The 19,027-nt window shown below is 37.3% G+C and overlaps 1 protein-coding gene and 1 long non-coding RNA gene across 2 annotated transcripts in view; one reads left to right on the forward strand and one right to left on the reverse strand.

The window, feature by feature from the left end:
- Nucleotides 1-19,027, reverse strand: part of LOC126694350 (serine/threonine-protein kinase ZRK3-like) — a 100,172-nt gene that overhangs the window by 32,952 nt on the left and 48,193 nt on the right. The window lies entirely within an intron of this gene.
- On the forward strand, nt 9,415-10,958 carry LOC126694353 (uncharacterized). Its single transcript, XR_007645743.1, has 2 exons — nt 9,415-9,791; nt 10,476-10,958. It is a non-coding gene; the product is annotated as an uncharacterized LOC126694353 (long non-coding RNA).

A 19,027-nucleotide genomic window follows, 5' to 3' on the forward strand; every position in this document is an offset into this window, starting at 1 on the left:
ATCCAATGAACTCAAGACTGGCCTGTCTTCTAACGAGGACCCAGTTGGGGGAGATACCGCCATCTCTACCCCTCAAGAGGTTAGGGCTTTTTACGCCTTCGAGAAGGTGTGTGGGCTGGACGGCGAGACACTTGGTAGGTTTAAGGATAGGTTCTAGTTCTCGGATAGGGTTAGGGTTCATCTACCCCGTAAGGAGGAATGGGCTTGCCATTTCTTTCTCGGGGAGGTATGCTTTTACGAAGTTGCCTTCTTATGTGGGGTGAGGTTCCCTATCCATCCATTTCTTATGGAGATGTTAGATAGCTTTGGAATTGCTCTCGAGCAACTTATGCTTAATTCATGGAGGATAGTCATCTGCTGTATGGGGATATGGCTAGCCGCTATAGACGGGGATATGATTAAGGTAGATGAGTTCGTCTGCTTATACCGTTTGAAGGAGTCTAAGGAGCACGAGTATTATGAGTTGGTGCTTTAGGACAGGAGGACTAGGATCGTCCAAGGTCTACCTTCGTCCTTCAGGTACTGGAAGTCCCGGTTCTTTTTTGTATCCAGGGACGACTTTGAGACCCCCTACAACGAGGTTTGGGGTGATCTCCCAAGGTTGCTCCGTCGATGGGGAACCCCACGATTAGGTGCATCATTATTTCTTCTCGTCCATTGATTTTTGTTGTGTTTATTTTATCATCACTAACCCCTTTGCTCTTTGTTTTGTGCAGTTAAGAGACGGCCCAAACTTAAAAGTAGGCACAGGGAGCGTGTTGAGAAGGCAATTGAATACGCAAGGACGATTGAGGATTGGGACGATCTTGTGGACCCATGGACTCTTGCCTTTTATTACCTCGTTCCCGACCCATCTGCCTTCATCCTATGCAATATCGAGATTGAGGAGAAAATGAGTAAGTGCTAACCTCATTCATGTTGATCTTCTTGGATATATACTTTTGCTCAAAAGTGTTTTTATTTTTTTTATTTTTTTATTTTTTAGGAATGACGACAAAGTTTAATCAAAGTATGTACGCGCGGATGAGGGCTAAGAAGAACGAGCCTCTCTCCAATCTTGGGGCCAAAAATGTGAAGGTGATGGACAAGGGTGCCTCCATTACTCCTACTACCTCGGTTACTCCTGGCATCGAGACGGCAAGGATGGCCTTTCTAGCCACCTCGGTTGAGGAAATCCTTCCACAACGGAAGAGGTAGCAGACCGGTGACAAGGGGAAGAACAAGGCTGACTCTTGTTCGTCTAGTGTTTGGGACGATGCTGGGGTCGCGATGGCTAGAGCGCAGGAGACTTTTACTACTGAGGAGTTGAAGGTATTCTCGAGTTTGTCTCTGAGTGAGCTTGTGGGTCATCTTCATAAGCTCGTCCAGGTACTGCACTTGTGTAAATTCATCCCTTCTCCTCTTTCCCTTTTTTTTTTTTTTTTGATCTGATTTTTTTTTTTTTTTAGGTGTTGGGGGAGAGCCTCCACCTTACTTTGGAGTATCTGATTCAGAAGGCCAAGGTCGTGTCTGCGGTGTCCCGGGTGACGACCTTAGAGGCGGAGAACTTAAAGTTGAATAAAGACTTGATACTCGCCATGAATGAGGCTAATATTGCCAAGGAAAAGGCCAAGACCCTAAGTGACGATCTTAGAGCTGAACGACAGCTAATTTTGGAAAAGGACGAGCGACTCCTAGCTACTAAGGAGAAGATTAAGACCATAGCTGCTAAGGCTGTCGAGGCTTTCCAGCAGACTGATGAGTACAATACTGTGCCCTTTAGCTGGTACTTCAAGGGGTTCGAGCTTCTGAGGCGATACTTCATCAAGCACCCCTCTGGAGTAGATCTAGAGAACCTTGACCTCGAAGAGGTAGACAAGGAGATGGTTGCTAACGAGGCCTCCACAGCCCCTGAAAGTAATGCCCCCGAGAGTGCTCTTCCTCCTCCAGCTGGCGATGATGTAATCACAAATGCCTGAACCTGTTCCTTTATTTCACTCTTTTTCTTTTTCCTTTTTTTTTTTTTTTTTTTTTTTTTAATTTTCTAGTGTGTTTTTGGGCCTATTTTCAGAACAATTTTTTGGGAACAATTTTTTTAACCCAGTGTTTATGGGATTTTAGTTTTGATGTGAAAACAATGGTAACCGCCCCATGTTTTTAGGCTTTTAATTATATTTGTAATTGCATACATACTTACTCATACTCCTGTTTCCGTGTGACCTTCGTTCCTTTAGTTTTTCTTCTAGCATCTGTACCTTGTACTTAGTCGAATTACTTGCATATACTCCTATTTATTTTGCCTCTTTATGACTTACACCCTTTTAAGGGATTTTGTCATTCTTTGGCTTCGTCAATAAGTTACATCCGTCTAGGCAGAATCTTGTTACCTAGCCACTTTTTATGGCTTCGTCAGTAACTTACATCCATCTAGGTAGAATCTTGTTACTTAGCCATTTCTTTCTTTATATGACTTATACCCTTTTAAGGGATTTTGTCATTCTTTGGCTTCGTCAATAACTTACATCCGTTTAGGCGGAATCTTGTTACTTAGTCATTTTTCCTGACTTTTAAGTTGCTGGGTTTGTTTGCACTAAAACATTGACTGAATGGTTCTTTTATTGCTTTCAAAAATGAGTACAATTATCTGTTACACCTATTGGTAGTACTTCTTCAAGTGCTCAATGTTCCATAGTTGTGGAAGCTTTTGTTCGTCTATGGTCTCCAGGTGATAACTGCCTTATCTGGAGTAATGGACGACCCGGTAGGGTCCTTCCCATATAGGCCCGAGTTTCCTTTGGGCAGGGTTTTTGGTTGCTAGGGTGACTTTGCGCAAGACAAGGTCCCCTATGTCGAGTCGTCTGAGCTTCACCCTTTTGTTGTAGTACTCTATTATCTTTTGCTGGTACTTCGTCATCTTGTTAAAGGCTTTTTCTCTAACCTCGACCAGATAGTCCAGGTTTATTCTTAACTGATCGTCGTTACTTTCTTCGTGGAACATCTTTCTCCTGATGCTGGTTGTTCCTACCTCGATTGGGATTACTGCCTCAGTGCCATAAGTTAGTCTGAAGGGGGTTTCTCTTGTTGGGGTTCTTACCGTAGTCTTGTGAGCCCACAAGACATTGGGAAATTCTTCTAGTCAGGCCCCTTTTGCTTCGTCCAACCTGGCTTTGATAATCTTAAGCAACGTCCAATTAGTCACTTCCGTCTGTCCACTTGCCTGTGGATGTCCCGGAGATGAGAACTGGTTCTTGATTCCTAGACTTGAATAGAAATCCCTGAAGCCTTGGCTGTCAAATTGTCGCCTATTATCTGCTATGATTGTTCGTGGAATCCCAAGCCTGCAAATTATGTTCTTCCACACGAAGCCCTAGATTCTGGCTTCGGTGATGGTTGCTAATGCCTCTGCCTCAACCCATTTTGTAAAGTAATCAATGGCGCCTATTAGGAATTTTACCTGTCTTTTATCTTGAGGCAATGGGCCAACGATGTCGATTCCCCATTGTGCGAGGGGCCAGAGGGAGGCTATTGTTATTAGTTTCTTAGCGGGAAGGCATTGGACATTGCTGAACCTCTGGCACTTGTCGCACTTCTTGATGAGCTCCCTTACGTCTACCTGCATAGTAGGCCAAAAGTAACTCGTCCTGACAACTTTACTTACCAAGGATTTAGGGCCTGCATGGTCTCCGCAAATCCCTTCATGGATCTCTTCCAGAATATACTTGGCTTCCTCTTCATCCACACACTTCAAGTAAGCTAAGGAAAAGCCTTTCTTATACAGTGTGTCATTCAGGATTGTGAATCTGGCTGCTCTCTTCCTAACCTTCTTGGTTTCTTCAACGTCTTACGAAAGGTGTCCGTCCTGGGGGAAGGATATGATTGGTGTCATCCAGCTACCTATCCTCTGGATTGCAAATGTGGAGATTTCTTTGATGCTGGGGCGTTTCTGGACTTCCATCTCCAAGCCTATGCTCGTCGATCCCTCTTCTGGCGATACTAGCTTCGCGACTTCATTTGCTACTGTGTTTTGGCTTTTGGGGATCTGCATAAATTCTACCCTATCAAACTCTTGGGTCAGATGCTTCGTTAGCTTGAGGTATTTCTATATTCTTTCCTCCTTTGCCTCATACTCCTCCTTTATCTATCCTACTACCAACTTAGAGTCACTCTGGACGAGCAGGTTTTTAGCTTTGAGGGCTTTTTTGACTCTCAGCCTCGTCAATATTCCTTTGTACTTGGCCTTATTGTTGGTGGACGGGAATTTCAGTTGGACTCCGTATTTAAGCATTTCTCCGTCTGGGGTGGCTATGACGACCCCTACTCCTTCCTCTTCTAGGCTGATGAACCATTGGTCTGTATCGTCCACCGTTCTATATCCTTCGTAAGGCTATCTTCGTCTGGAAGGGTGAATTTGGCGATGAAGTCCGCCAGAGCTTGTGTCTCAATGGCTGTCCTGGGGTGATACTCAATGTCGAACTGGCTAAGCTCGATTGCCCATTGGACCATTCTTCCAGCTGCCTCGGGCTTGTTCATGGACTTCCTGATGGGTTGATCTGTCATTACCAGGATGGGGTTCGCCTGAAAGTACGGTCGCAGCTTACGCGAAGCTACTATTAGTGCAAATGCAATCTTTTTCGATCCTGGGATACCTGGCTTCTGCTCCTTGGAAGGCTTGACTGACGTAGCAAATTGGGAGTTATTTTTTGTCTTCTTTTCGAATCAGGGCTGCACTCATAGCTGTGGTTGATACTGCCAAATACAAATATAGACTTTCTCCTTCCTTGGATGGACTTAGGAGGGGTGGATTGCTTAGGTAGCGCTTGAGTTCTTGAAACGCTGTCTCACATTCGTCAGTCCAGTAAAAAGCTTGCTTCAGTGTCTTGAAGAAGGGCAAGCATTTATCTGTTACTTTAGAGACGAACCTATTGAGTGCTGCGATCCTTGTCGTGAGCTTCTGGATTTCTTTGACGGTCTTGGGCGATGCCATATCGAGTATGGCTTTTACCTTCTCCGGGTTTGCTTCTATCCCCCTTTGGGATACCATGAATCCCAGGAACTTCCTCGAGGCTACTCCAAAGACGCATTTGCTGGGATTCAGCTTCATCTGATACTGTCTGAGTGTGGCAAATGTTTCCTTGAGGTCGTCCAGATGGGCAGGCTCCTCCTTGCTCTTGACAAGCATGTCATCCACGTATACTTCCATATTTCTCCCAATCTGCTTGCTGAATATTTTGTTTACTAACCTCTGGTAGGTTGCTCCTGCATTTTTCAGTTTGAAGGAAACCTTATAGCAATAGAGCCCTTGACTCGTGATGAAAGCGGTTTTCTCCTGGTCCTCTTCAGCCATTTTTATCTGGTTGTACCCTGAGAAAGTGTCCATGAACGTCAGTAACCTATGCCCAGTTGTAGAATCCACTAGCTGGTCTATCCTTGATAAAGGGAAACTATCTTTTAGGCAAGCTTTGTTCAGCGTAAAGTCCATGCACATTCTCCATTTCCCATTCGCTTTCTTCACTAGGATGATGTTAGCGAGCCAATCTGGATAGTAAACCTCCCGAATAAAGCCTGTTGACAACAACTTGTTAACCTCGTCCGTAACTACTTGGTTCCCTTCTGGAGCGAAGACTCATCGTTTCTGCTAGATGGGCTTCATCTTCGGGTCCACACTTAGCTTATGCTGGATGACATTTGGGGATATGCCTGGCATGTCCTCATGGCTCCATGCAAAGACATCCAAGTTCTCTTTAAGGAACTGGACGAGTCTCGTCCTCATCTCAGGACTTAGTGTCGTTCCTATTCTGGTCGTCTTTGCTGTCTCGCCTTCGACCAACTCTACCGTCTCCAGGGCTTCCACTTTCTTTTCTTCCTTCTCCTCGATTACCCATGTATGGTTTTCTTTGGCAACCAGCATGGCCTGGTAGCATTCCCTGGCTAGCACTTGATTTTCTTTCACCTCGCCCACACCGTTCTCTGTTGGGAACTTTACTTTCAAGAAATAGGTAGACGTGGCTGCTTTCCAATGGTTAAGCATGGGTCTCCTGATGATCACATTGTAAGATGAATGGCAGTCTACCACCAAAAAGTCCAACGAACGAGTCAACTGTCTTGGGTGAGTCCCTACTGTGACCGTCAGTGTCAATATGCCTTTGGGATACACCTTGTCTCCACTAAAGCTGAAGAGGGAGAGTCAAATGGGTGCAGCCTTCTTGGATTTAGCTTCAACTGTTGGAAAGCGAAAAAGTAGATGATGTCTGCTGAGCTACCATTATCCACGAGGATTCTCCTAGTATTGAATCCTTCTATTACGAGCATTATGACCAAAGGATCGTCATGAGGTTGTTTCACTCCCCTAGCATCTTCTTTCGAGATACACATGTCTCGGTCCGTCTTTGCTAAAATAGAGGCATCCTGTGAATGCTGTTCACCTGCCTCTGATGTGCTTTCTTGAGGGATTTGAACGACCCACCTATGGATGGGCCACCTGTGATCATCTTTATCTCCCTGATCACACTCGGTGGACGTTGGGATGTGTAGTCCTCGTCTCTAGGTGAAGGTTTGTGCTGGTTTTTGTTGTCGTCCCCGAATCTACTAGATTCCCCTTTTTTCACATATTTCTGTAGTTTCCCCTTTCGTATAAGTTCTTCTATCTGCTCTTTTAGGTCTCTGCAATCCTCGATATTGTGGCCGTGATCCTTGTGGAACTGGCAGTACTTCTTTTTGTCATGTATGTGGGGGTGACGAATGTAATGGCCTTGGCCATTTGAGGTAATGTTCATCCTATTCTCGTCACTAATCTGACGATTTGGGTGCTCCCTTTTTCGTCCTCTACGATCGTCCTCCTTCCTTCCCTTGTCTCATGTCTTCTCCACGTCTTTTATGGCGGCTAGTGCATCCTCAGTGTTCATGTACTTCTGTGCTTTCAGGAGCATCTCTGCCATCATCTTAGGAGGATTCTTCACAAGTGAAATCATAAACTCTCTAGATTTCAATCCAGCTTTAAAGGTCGTTAGCTGTACCTTATCGTCAGCTTCATCTACCTCTAGAGTTTCTCGAGTGAAGCGTTTCATGTACGACCTCAGGGTCTCTTTCTCCCCTTGTCTGATGGTGAGTAGGTAGTCTGCTAGTCTCTTCGGGCATTGTCCTCCAACAAAGTGGCGCAGAAAGGCATTACTCAAATGCTCGAAGTTGTCAATGGATGATGTTGGTAACTTTGTGAACCACTCCCTTGCAGCTCGTTTGAGAATGGTGGGGAATGAACAACACAGTATCTCGTCAGGAGGCATTTGAAGGCCTAGTGTTGTCTTGAAGGTGTAGAGGTGGTCCTAGGGGTCCTTAAGTCCGTCAAACAGTTCAAGCTGAGGTAACCGAAATTTCGACGGCACTGGGCATTCCAAGACCACCATAGTGAAGGGTGAGTCTGTTGCCTGGACCATCCTATCCAGGCTTCAGTTCGTTTTCCCCTTAATGGCGTTCCTTAGCTCGTCCATCTCCTTCCTCATCTCTCTTGAAGATCTAAGTTTTGTTCATCCGGAGTAGCAGGTCCTCAATGGTCACTTCTTCTATGGCTATCTTCCTTATCCTCCTGGTTGGCTCTGGACCAATTCTCTTCCTGTTGAAGCCGTAGCCTCATTTCCTGATTTTGTCTAATGAGCTCTTCGACGGTGGCCGCAAAAGCCTGGACTTGCTGAGCTAAGGCTGTAGAATCCTGGTTGGACTCCATCTGAATGCAAAAGTTGATTGGAAACTACGCTTTCGAACTTGAGTATGAAAAAATTTTGTTTCCCACAAACGGCACCAAACTGATGAAGTGCAGATTTGTCAATCGGTCTAAGTGCGTCCAAATGGAGTCGAGTCCTCGTTTGTGTCACCGTGAAAAATGGTAAGACAGCTCCTTTAAGGTGGTCACCAGTGTGGTTCCTGCCACAACGTCTTCGATGCCAAAGTCAGTATAAGAAAGCTTTTAGGAAATAACAAGGTATCAAAATAACTAGTAGTGATTCTAGGTATGTCTATGTCCCTTGTATTGGTGCTATAAGGGATTTATATATGTTTCCACAGCCCCTAGCCATTGTGGTTGTTAATGTAGCTTCAATGTCTCTCTTGGTAACGCCTCATTCTCAATAATGTGTGCCTTAATGAGGCATCCAACAGTTTGTACAGCTGGTCTTGTAACCGCTCAGGACATTATTGGCTGCATCGAATGGCTTTGTTACTTTCGTCATTGATATGGACATGTGGTTAGTTCGTCTTAGAGGACATCCTCGTCGGTCTCGATGGGATCGTTCAGGGAGGTTGAGTTTGTCAATCCCATCAATTACGAACTCCCATTGCCTAAGAATTGATATCTGGGATGGTGTTCGGATCCTTCATGGTATCTCTTGGGTTTGAGAATTTACTGCCTAGATGCAACTCAAGGAATCGCTTTAAAAAACTATTTAAGTCATAACTAAACCGAGTCGCTAGAGTATCTGCCCATTTAAATGCTTTTGCTTCTGCTAGAATTTAAAAGGCCCATCATCAATTAGAGTCCAATCCCTCCATATAAGGCTTAGGAGTTTCCCATGCTTAGGCAATGTATGATATATGTTACATAAAAAAAAAAAGGTTAAAAAAGGGTTAGTTAGACATTTGTCTTTTGTAAACTTACTTCAGTTATGGTCCTTCTCTAATGCTTATCGTAGGTAAAGCAATATTGTAGCACATATCTTAGTTAAAAGAACAAGATTTTCTTTTCTGCTTTTAGTCTTGATAGACTTGTTTTCTCGAGACATCTTTAATTTTGTTATAGCTTATTTACCAGATTTTGAATAGAACTTGCTGATCTGTTTCTAATAAGAATAATAATAAACCTTTGAGCCATTTGAAGCTTTAAAAAAAAAATGAAGTATGGGGAGTCCTGGTGCAGTAGGTGGAGGTGGCCTTATACGTGACCATAACGATGACTGGATAGCAAGATTCTCTAGAGCTCTTGTCTCAACTAATAGTGTCATTGTGGAGCTATGGGCTCTTAAAGATGGGCTAACCCTTGCCAAGGAACTTTGTTTAAATAGTCTAATGTAGAGATGGAAGCTCTGAGTGTTGTTTAGTTGATGAGCAATAACACTATAAATATGTTAATAGAACCTCTTTTGTTTGACTGCAGGAACCTGTTTAGAGTTATCCCCAACAAACGGATAAAGCATGCATACTGTGAAGCCAACCAATGTGTAGATGCATTAGCAAAGATGAGAACTAGTAATAACTTTTCTTTTGTTGTATTTACTGAACCACTGCCTGTGGTAGGTACCTTGTTTGCTTTTGATAAGGCTAATATGTTTTGTAATAGACTTATTAATTCTAATATATGAGTATATCCATTTCTAACCAAGAAAAAAAAAGAAGCATGAACAGAGAAGCCCTTAAGAAAACAATAAAACTATTTTCTTTTTAGTAGGCCAGATTACACCAAAGTGGGCCAGTCCATAGATTCGGCCCACACATCTTCCACACCCGTTTAAACATTAAACACCGAACTCTATCGTCCGGTATCTCCCTATTCTCTAGGCACATCAATCAGTGTTGTAATCTTAATAAGCTTTTGGTCCGAGGCTTTGGATTGAAAGTGCTACAATGGCGCCTGTGAGAACCACAGGCACTATTGTGGCTACTGCTGTTGCTATCTCAATCTCAATGGCGGTGCTCTCTTACTTTTGGTCAGATACCAACTTGCCATTCCAAAGACGAAGAATTAGAAGTTCAGAACTGGGCCTACTGATGCCATTGGAAACGCACCTTTGATTCGCATCAACAGCCTTTCTGAAGTCACTGGTTCCGAGGTACACAAAAAGCAATCTGCTTTTTCAATTTTCATTTGATTTTATCATCTGGGTTTTCTTTGATTTTTGTTGTTGCTAGGTTTTTTTGTTCAATTTGTTATCTGGGTTTCGTTTCATTTTCATTTTTTGAGATAAGTTTCATGTGCCAAAGATTAAAAGGAAGGTAAAAGATTAGTTTTTTTTTTTTTTTTAGTTGATGTTTTTGTTTTGTTCTGTTTGTGGGGCTATTGAGATTCTTGGGAAGTGCGAGTTATTGAATCCTGGAGTGAGTGTGAATGATATACTTTAAATTAATATTACCAATAATTCTGGGTGTTGTTGGAATAATTTAGGGGGAAAGAAGTGAAGTTTGAATGTTGGGGTTTAATTATTCTTTATTTGGGTCTAGCATACTTGAGAATTTTCCGGAAACTGAATTTTTACCAAGCCATGTATTATTTATCAGTATATCTGTGTGTGTGAAACCATCAGGCACAAATTAGAACAACTCTTTTGAAGAGAATCTTAACTGATTCATAAGTGCTTTGCTTTGTTAATGATGTGTAATGCTAAATATGAATGAAAGATCTCTAAATTAATAAACAGATGGTGATATACCTTGATGTATAGTAAAGAAGGTAATGAGTACTGTTGTGGAAATTCACATTTAGTCTAGGATGATGAGTACTGTCGTAATGATGTCAGAAATGGTGGCTTGAAGAAATCGGGTGCAGATGTTAGGACGGCTTGGTGGTGGAGTTCCAGATTGTCCACAACCTTCTGTCCCCTACCCCGGTTGTTTAGTGATGAGGTCAGATGGATCCTCCCAGGTGATGACTTCTATAAGATAAACATCAATGTGGCAGTGTTCAAGCAACACAATGAAGCAGAGATTGGGGTTAGTGTTGGTTTTTATTTTCTTTGCATTCGTGGCTCTATGCAGGCTTTGAAATCTGGGAAACTAGCTCAACGGGAATGAAAGATCTTCAATCTAATTCAAGTAATTATTTCATTTTACTGTAAATATGATTCTTAGAGCATCTTTCAAGAAAAAATATTAACTTTGAATGCTACCTTTGAGCCACTGAACTTGGAAGCCTTTTGAAAATCAACTAAGGTTGTTCTTCCAGTTGATGTGCCTAAAACATTTGGATTTTTAACAATCTGAATCTGTTGCAGGATTATTAACTGGCTTCTCTCTCTCTCTCTCTCTCTCTCTCTCTCTCTCTCTCTCTCTCTCAATAAAAAGCAAATCCTCTTTAAAAATAAGGACAAAGGACCTGATGCTTTTCATGGTTAAGTGCACATACTAGTCCAAATTTCCATGTTTATAACCACTCCCATCTCATAATTCTACAATAAAACTTTATTTTACATTATGATTGAAACGAGTTCATTCAATCATCATTCTTCATAGTATTGACATTACTTAATTTATGATAGTAACTACATATTTAACAAATTCTGGTTGGAAAGGAACTTGTACAAACAAAGTTAGAAAAAAATTAATCATGGAACAAACCTCTCTATTCGCCTGAGTTCTTTAGTGACATCTACCATAGTTGGTCTTCTCTTTGGATCTTCATCTGTACATCTCAAGGCAAGGTCCAGTACACCTTGTAATTGCCACTCTAAACTAGTACCTTCTTCCCCTACCAACATTGCAAGATCCACAATCTCATTTATGCAATGACCTTGAGCATGGTTATGCATGTACGCAACTAAACAAATGTATTTATCATTTCTCAATCTTATTTTGTCATAAGAATGTTGTCTGGTTAAAAGTTTTAGCAGAAGCATACCGAAGCTATACACATCAGCTTTCTCTGTTAAGTTGCACATAGCTTTATACTCAGGGGGTGCATACCCAGGATATGCTACCACCGCATTAGTTTCCACATGAGTTTCACCCTTAGGGATTGTTAATGAAAATCCAAATGTGGACAGTTTGGGAACATCTTGTTTATCTAAAAAGATATTTTGTATATTTATACCCCTATGGATGATGGGTCTAGAAAAGGCAGTCTGAAGATATTGAAGTTACATGAGCAATCTCCCTTACAATCTTCAATCTGCTCACCCAAGTCAAGGGTTGTTGTCCTTGAAGGTCACCAGTGCCATGAATTTGATCGGCAAGGGTGCCATTTGCAGCAAATTCATAAACTAAAGTAGGAGGTTGAGTGTCGAGGCAGCATCCTGTGGGTTTAAGTACATTATTGTGAGCACTCATCCTTGCAGAAACCACTAGATCATGAATGACAAATCCGGTCCATACTTCATGACCCGGAAACACCCTAATGAAAACAATTCTCCCTTCAAGAGCACCCTTGTACCAACACAGGCTCTGGCAATTATCAAAGTTGTTGTTTGCCCTCATGAGGTCTTCAATTGAGAAGTTACGAATGGGAATGCACTTGCCGTTGCAAGTGGCAATCAGCTTCTCCAATAGCATGCTTCCATTCTCAAGAAACGCTCTCTTTTTCTTTTCTTTCCTTACTTTTCTCGCTTTCCTTACTCATTCTAAAGAAATGATCTATCCACCAACTCCGCATAGCTTGAAAGTTGAAAGTGAAGCCTTCCTCGCTGGCCTTTTGTAGCTTTTAGGAGATTGCTACAAGTAAGTTCAGGGAGGTTTCTTTAACACTATTGAATAAGTGGAGTTTTCCTCAATCTTATTCTGCCTATAATTAATAATAGGGTCAATGGCCATTCATTGGGCAACATGTACCTGTGAAGTCAGCGGGAGAGCGCGAGGACCCATTTTATGATTCCCATGACAATTACAAGGAATTTGCTCATCTTGTGGTGTGTGTGGTATATTTTACTTGAATAATACGAGTAGTCTATGTGCTACACTACTAATGCTTTGTCATCAATGCATCTCCACCTTTAGACATTGTACCTTTTCGTATTTTGATAATAATTCTACAAACAAAGTTCAAGGAGATGCCATCGATTGTGGAACCTTCCTCGCTAGGCTTTTCTTGAAGATGTTCCCAAGTGGAGATTTTCTTGATAGGCCTTCCTAGAAGGTTCGTACTGAGGGTCAATGTCCATTCCATTGGGGGCAACGTGTACACCTGTTATTCCATAGAGAGCCCACCGATTCTATGTTTCGCATGAGTCATGACAATTGCGTGTTTCCATTCTCATCTCCACCTTTATACATTTTTTTTTTTAATCATCTATATATATATATATATATATATATATATAAAACCGAAACTTTTGGAACTCTCATAATTTTCCACGCCACCATTATTTTCTTTTTCTTTTTATTTGCCACATCATTTTTATTTTTTTGCTCCAATTCCAATTAGAACACATCTTTATTTCTCTCTTTACGTAACCCTTCTTTGCCAAAAGGCCCAAAACCCACACTTCATCATTGACTCAAATAAAGGCTGCCTCCATAAACCCTAAACCTTCAACAACCCTAAACGTTGTAGCCAGCGTCTCCCTCTGCCTCCAAGAAAACATTTATCCATATTGGGTTTTCAAGTCATGTAGCTACAGAGCTTACAGTCAAGCTGCTAAGGATCCTATTGTAGCGACAAGAGAGAGTGCAAAAGAATAAACAACTAGGAAGAAAGAAGAAGTTGAGAGAGAATTGGAGGCTAGAAGATCAGCCGAAAGAAAGGTATGTGTGTACCAAAATTATATCTTTACTATTGCATAGACCTTCAATTATATGACTTTTTGAACATGAAATTCTACATGTTTACCTTCACAGCTTCACAACACTAAATTGATGTTTGTAAAAGTAGATCACTAATTTAAAGTAGCCACAAGACAATATACATTTATTGAGAATTGCCAAAGACTAAGGTATGAAAACATGTATTGGCAATAATTTAGATTGAATTTAGTAGGCGTAGCCAAAATTAGATGCTACAATTAATTTCTGAAGCATTCATTGGTTTGTTGTAGTTCACCCTTCAATATTGTACAAATAAACATTCTCTTTGTTTGTCTTCGTGACTAATTTGACATTAGAGACTTTTAATTTGAACTATTTTTCCTTTGTTATTTTCTGCTCTATATTTATTCTTCAAACATATTTATTCCTTTGTTATATTTTGCTCTATGGGTATTTAATGTAAAATATAGGTTAATGCACTTTTTTATTTAGTTAAAAATTTGTATTTTGTTATTGTGATTTTCATGTTTTGATACTTTTGTTGTAAGTGAATGGACAAGTGCTTGCATTGCGAGTGTCCTAGCCAACGTATTCAAATAATTTTTATTTCTTTGGTTACATCTTTCATAGTTTATGAATTATGTTTGTTTTAATTATTCGAATTAAGCTCTTCTTAATTGGAGGCTTGGAGTGACTAAACTTATTGGGAATTTCTATTGAGACCTTGCATTGAAGATAAGAACATTGGCTGATCCCTTTGTGACATTCAAGGTTTGGTCTTATCAAAATGAAAAATTTTCTAAGCAAGGTATGCTTTAGTTTCCCCACCTATCAACTAAAATCCAACTGAATTTAATTAAGTCTTTTACTATCTTTGATGTTAGGGTGTGCTATCAATTAGGGGTTTCATTGTACATTTCTTTTTTCTTTTTTTGCAAAATTATTAATGTACCTTCAAGCAAATTAAATATATATGATTTTAATTATTATTTATTTAAATTATATAAATAATTAATAATCTATATTATTATTATTATTATTATTATTATTATTATAATATATAAAACCAAAACTTTTAAAACTTTCATAATTTTCCACATCATCATTTTAATTTAAAAAAATTTTAATTTTTAAAACTAAATAGTGAGAGAGTCCTAACAGAAGTCTTATATATATATATATATATATATATATATAAGAGACAAAATCTTTGAAAACCCTAAAGCAATCTCCTCTCTCTATCTCCACTAAGAGAGAAAACCCTAAGTTTCAATTTCTTTAGTATGCTTGCTATTGCTTTTTCTCTTTTTTGTGAATAAGTTTTTTTTTTTTTTGCTTTTGTTTTGTGTCTGGTGGAGGTGATCTTGCAGCTGTCTGTTCTTCCAGGCCCCATGAGATTTTACGTGACTTTCATTGGCGATGGAGTAATACTTTACAATATATAGTATAACTACAAGTATTGTAGTAAGTTTGCTAACTTTTTGTGTGGTTCAAAGATGCTATATTCTATATTCTTTTAGATTATATAACCTTAAGATTTACCTTATGGAGACGTATGTTAGGTTGTCTCACATCAAAAGTAGCTTATTGCATTTGTTGTACAAGTTTTCAATTCCTTTTGTGTGGATATTTTTTCACAGCTGTAGAGTAAAGTATATGCACTATATGTTATCTTATGTTTTCTCTTATAGTGTCATGCTTCTTTGTTTATTAATTAAAGATTATGTTGGAAGCCTATATTATTTGCACCTTCAAAGTGTTTGACAATGTTTAAACCAAATTTTTCATCAATTAGGAAGAATTGGATAAAAAAAACTTAAAAAAGCTTTCCATCCTTACTAAAATTGTCTCACAATAATGAATTTTTTTTTTTTTTTTTAATAATTTGTAGGTTCTGAATCTTCTGATTTTTAATTTTATTTCCTTTTGAAAGTTTGACCATCTAAATTTTTGGGTTCAATTTTTTGCAATATCTGAAACAGTTTAGCAAATTTCAACTGTTATAACTATGGATTATTTTCTTGAAGGTAACCTATCTTTCTCTTATATTTTTCTATTTGGTAGTCATATATATTTTGTTTTGTTTCAATAATTTCTAGGCAGTGCCAGTAATTTTTTTTTTTTTTCCTTCCTTTCGGATGTTTTAATATCAGAATTTTTTAGTTATTTTTTTCAATATCTAAATTTGTTAACTAGATTTTTTGCAACCCATTGCATGTTCAAGCAATGGCTTATTCATCAAATTGTAACTCAAAAAGATAGGAGCAATTCACGCAATAGTATAGTTTCATAATCAATTTTAGTCTATTTAAATAAAATTATAAAATTTTATAAAAAAATAATTTTTTTTAAAATAATTTTTTTAAAACAAACTTAATAAGGAGTAAAACTCTATTTCTCTTATAAATCCAACTTAAACTTAAACTCAAACTCAAATGTTGGTAATTTATCTCTAAATTTGCAAGATTTCATTTAAGAATTAATTTATTTTCTTATATATATATATATATATATATATATAACCGAAGCCTTTAAAACTCTCATAATTTTCCACATCAGCACAATATTTAAATAAAATTATAAAATTTTATAAAAAATTATTTTTTTTTTAAATTATTTTTTTAAAACAAACTTAATAAGGAGTAAAACTCTATTTCTCTAACAAGTCCAACTTAAACTCAAACTCAAATGTTGGTAATTTATCTCTAAATTTGCAAGATTTCATTTAAGAATTAATTTATTTTCTTATATATATATATATATATATATATATATATATAACCAAAGCCTTTAAAACTCTCATAATTTTCCACATCAGCACAATATTTAAATAAAATTATAAAATTTTATAAAAAATAATTATTTTTAAAATTATTTTTTTAAAACAAACTTAATAAGGAGTAAAACTCTATTTCTCTAACAAGTCCAACTTAAACTCAAACTCAAATGTTGGTAATTTATCTCTAAATTTGCAAGATTTCATTTAAGAATTAATTTATTTTCTTAAAATTTACAAACCAATTTCTTTTTAAAGGAGAAAACACCAAATTGTAATCACTCAATAGTTCTCAAACTATTTGTAGCCGCCTCCTTTCTTTTTGAAACCCTATGTTATTTTGTTTTTTCTTTCAAGGAGATTGTCTTTATGTCATAATACCACCATAGGAACCTACAGAGAACATCTCATGGACAGACACAACACCAAAGATGCTAAGAAACCTAAGATGGTTACAACAGGTTTGGGTGATGTAGTTCTCTTCACGTAAAGTGATAAGCTAATATAACAAATAGGTTTGCAACAAACTCTTCTTCTTTTTTTAGACCCGTTAAAATTTAAAATTTATTGCTTCATGGGTTCATGTACTTTTTTCTTTTTCTTATATTTCTCTTTTGAATAGTCTTTTTTTTTTTTTTTAATTGTTTCAATAACTTATTCTTTAATTATATTTCAACATGTTTAGCAGATTTCAATAATTATACTATGCATTATTCTTTTGAAGGTAATCAATTTTTTTTTAATTTTTTTTTATTTTTCTATTGTGTAATCATATACATTTTGTTTTGTTTCAAAAATTTATAGAAAGTAAATCTTATGATTCTTTAATATTTTTTTGGTCTTTCATAAGTTTTAATATTTGAATTATTCTTTTGATGGTAACATATCTTTTTCTTATATTTATCTATTGTGTAATCACGCGCGCGCGCGCGCGCGCACACACACACACACACACACACACACACACATATATATATATATATATATATTTTTTTTTTTTTCTATAATTTGTAGGTACTAAATCTTTTTATTCCTTTCAATGGTTATAACAATGGATTATTCTTTTGAACATAACCCATCTTTCTATTATATTGGTTTATTTATCAAATTGTAACACAAATTGAAGTCATACAAGAACAAATCATGTAACGGTGTAGTTTCTTAATCAATTTAAGATTTTATTAAATTATTTTAGTCTACTTCACAATTAGGTAAGTTCTCGTGCATAGCACGGGTTAACGACTAGTATATATATATATAAAATCGAAGTTTTTGAAACTCCCACAATTTTCCATGTCAGTACAATATTTAAATTAAATTAAATTTTCCACCTCATCACTGTTTTCTTTTTCCAATGCAAATTAGACTTCTAGCCAAATAAGGACACTCTCCCACCGCCTCTACTCTCTCCTATTTAAGAATTGCTTGCGTAGAAAACCTAAGCCCCAAAATTAGAAGAGAAGGTTACGGCCAAACTGAAAGCATCAAAGTTGTCTACCAGTCTCTTCCAAATCAACAAGTCTCCAATGCCAACCTCCTCCGCAAAGCAAACTTAATTACCAGTAAGTTTCGTAGAAATATTCTAACTATAAACATTGACAATGCTTATTAGTTATGACCGTTCCTACTCAAATCATTGACAGTAAAAGTCCCTCCAAAATATGAGCAACTTCATTGCACTGTATTAGTAATTTCATTGTAAATATTCCATGAAGATAGAGAAAAAGAGTACGCCCACCTTACAGGTTGGTCAATATCTTATATCTATATGTATGGCCGTTGGTCACCACTATTTTATTATTATTTTTATTTTAAATTCTTTTTATTTTAGATTTTATGATTAGATCTGCTATTATCTTCTTTTGCCGCAACACAATTTTCTTCTTAAAACTTATTTTTCTTCAAGAATTTTTTTGAGGGCGGCTCATGCTTCACAATTCACATATTCCACTTATGTATTGGACTCCTCTCCTTCTTCGGTCAATGCATTAAGGTTAGGGTTATTTGATTTGTTCAATAAAATTTATAGATTTGTTGCTTTTTCTTATAAGTTTGTCAATTGTTGTTTTGTTTATTTAATTGTTGGGCTTGAATCTTTTAATTAAATCTTCAATTTTTTTTAACCTTTTAAAAGTTTTAATATTTTGAATTTTAACATTTAAAAGGTAACTCATATTTCTCTAATATTTCTATGTTGTGTAGACATATTTTTTTTGTTTATTATATTTCTCCATTGTGTAGTCACATAATTTTTGTTTTGTTTTAATAAATTCTTGGCTCAAAATCTTCTAATTGTTTGGTTTACATATGAATTTTTAAGTTCATTTTTTGCAATACATTTAATTGTCTGGCCAATTTCAATAGTAGAAAAGCTACAATCATGGATTCCCTTCTTTCTATTGTATTTCTCTATTGCGTAATTATATATATATATATATATATATTGTTTTATTTCAATACTTTTGAAGCTTGAATCTTCTGATTTAAAAAAAAAAAAAAAAAATTTGGCCTTTTGAAAGTTTTAACATCATAATTTTTGGGTTTTATTTTTTCTATTATCAGAAATTATCTAGAAGATTTCAATGAATATCCATGGATTATTCTTTTTGAGGGTAACCCATCTTTATCTTATATTTCTATTCCTAACTTTTTTTTTCCTATATTTTTTCTTTAATTGTCCATGTTTACGTCTCTTTTGTTTTTTTTTTTTTTTTTTACTTTCATAGCGTATGTACATGTTGTGTATGTTCTTTGATTCTTTTTTTAATGATTTTTGTGTGAGTATGTGTCATCGTATCTGGGTACTTAGGCAAAATCTATAAAGACTAAAGATGCTTCATT

This window comes from Quercus robur, chromosome 8 (assembly GCF_932294415.1).
Source record: "Quercus robur chromosome 8, dhQueRobu3.1, whole genome shotgun sequence".
NCBI lineage: Eukaryota > Viridiplantae > Streptophyta > Magnoliopsida > Fagales > Fagaceae > Quercus > Quercus robur.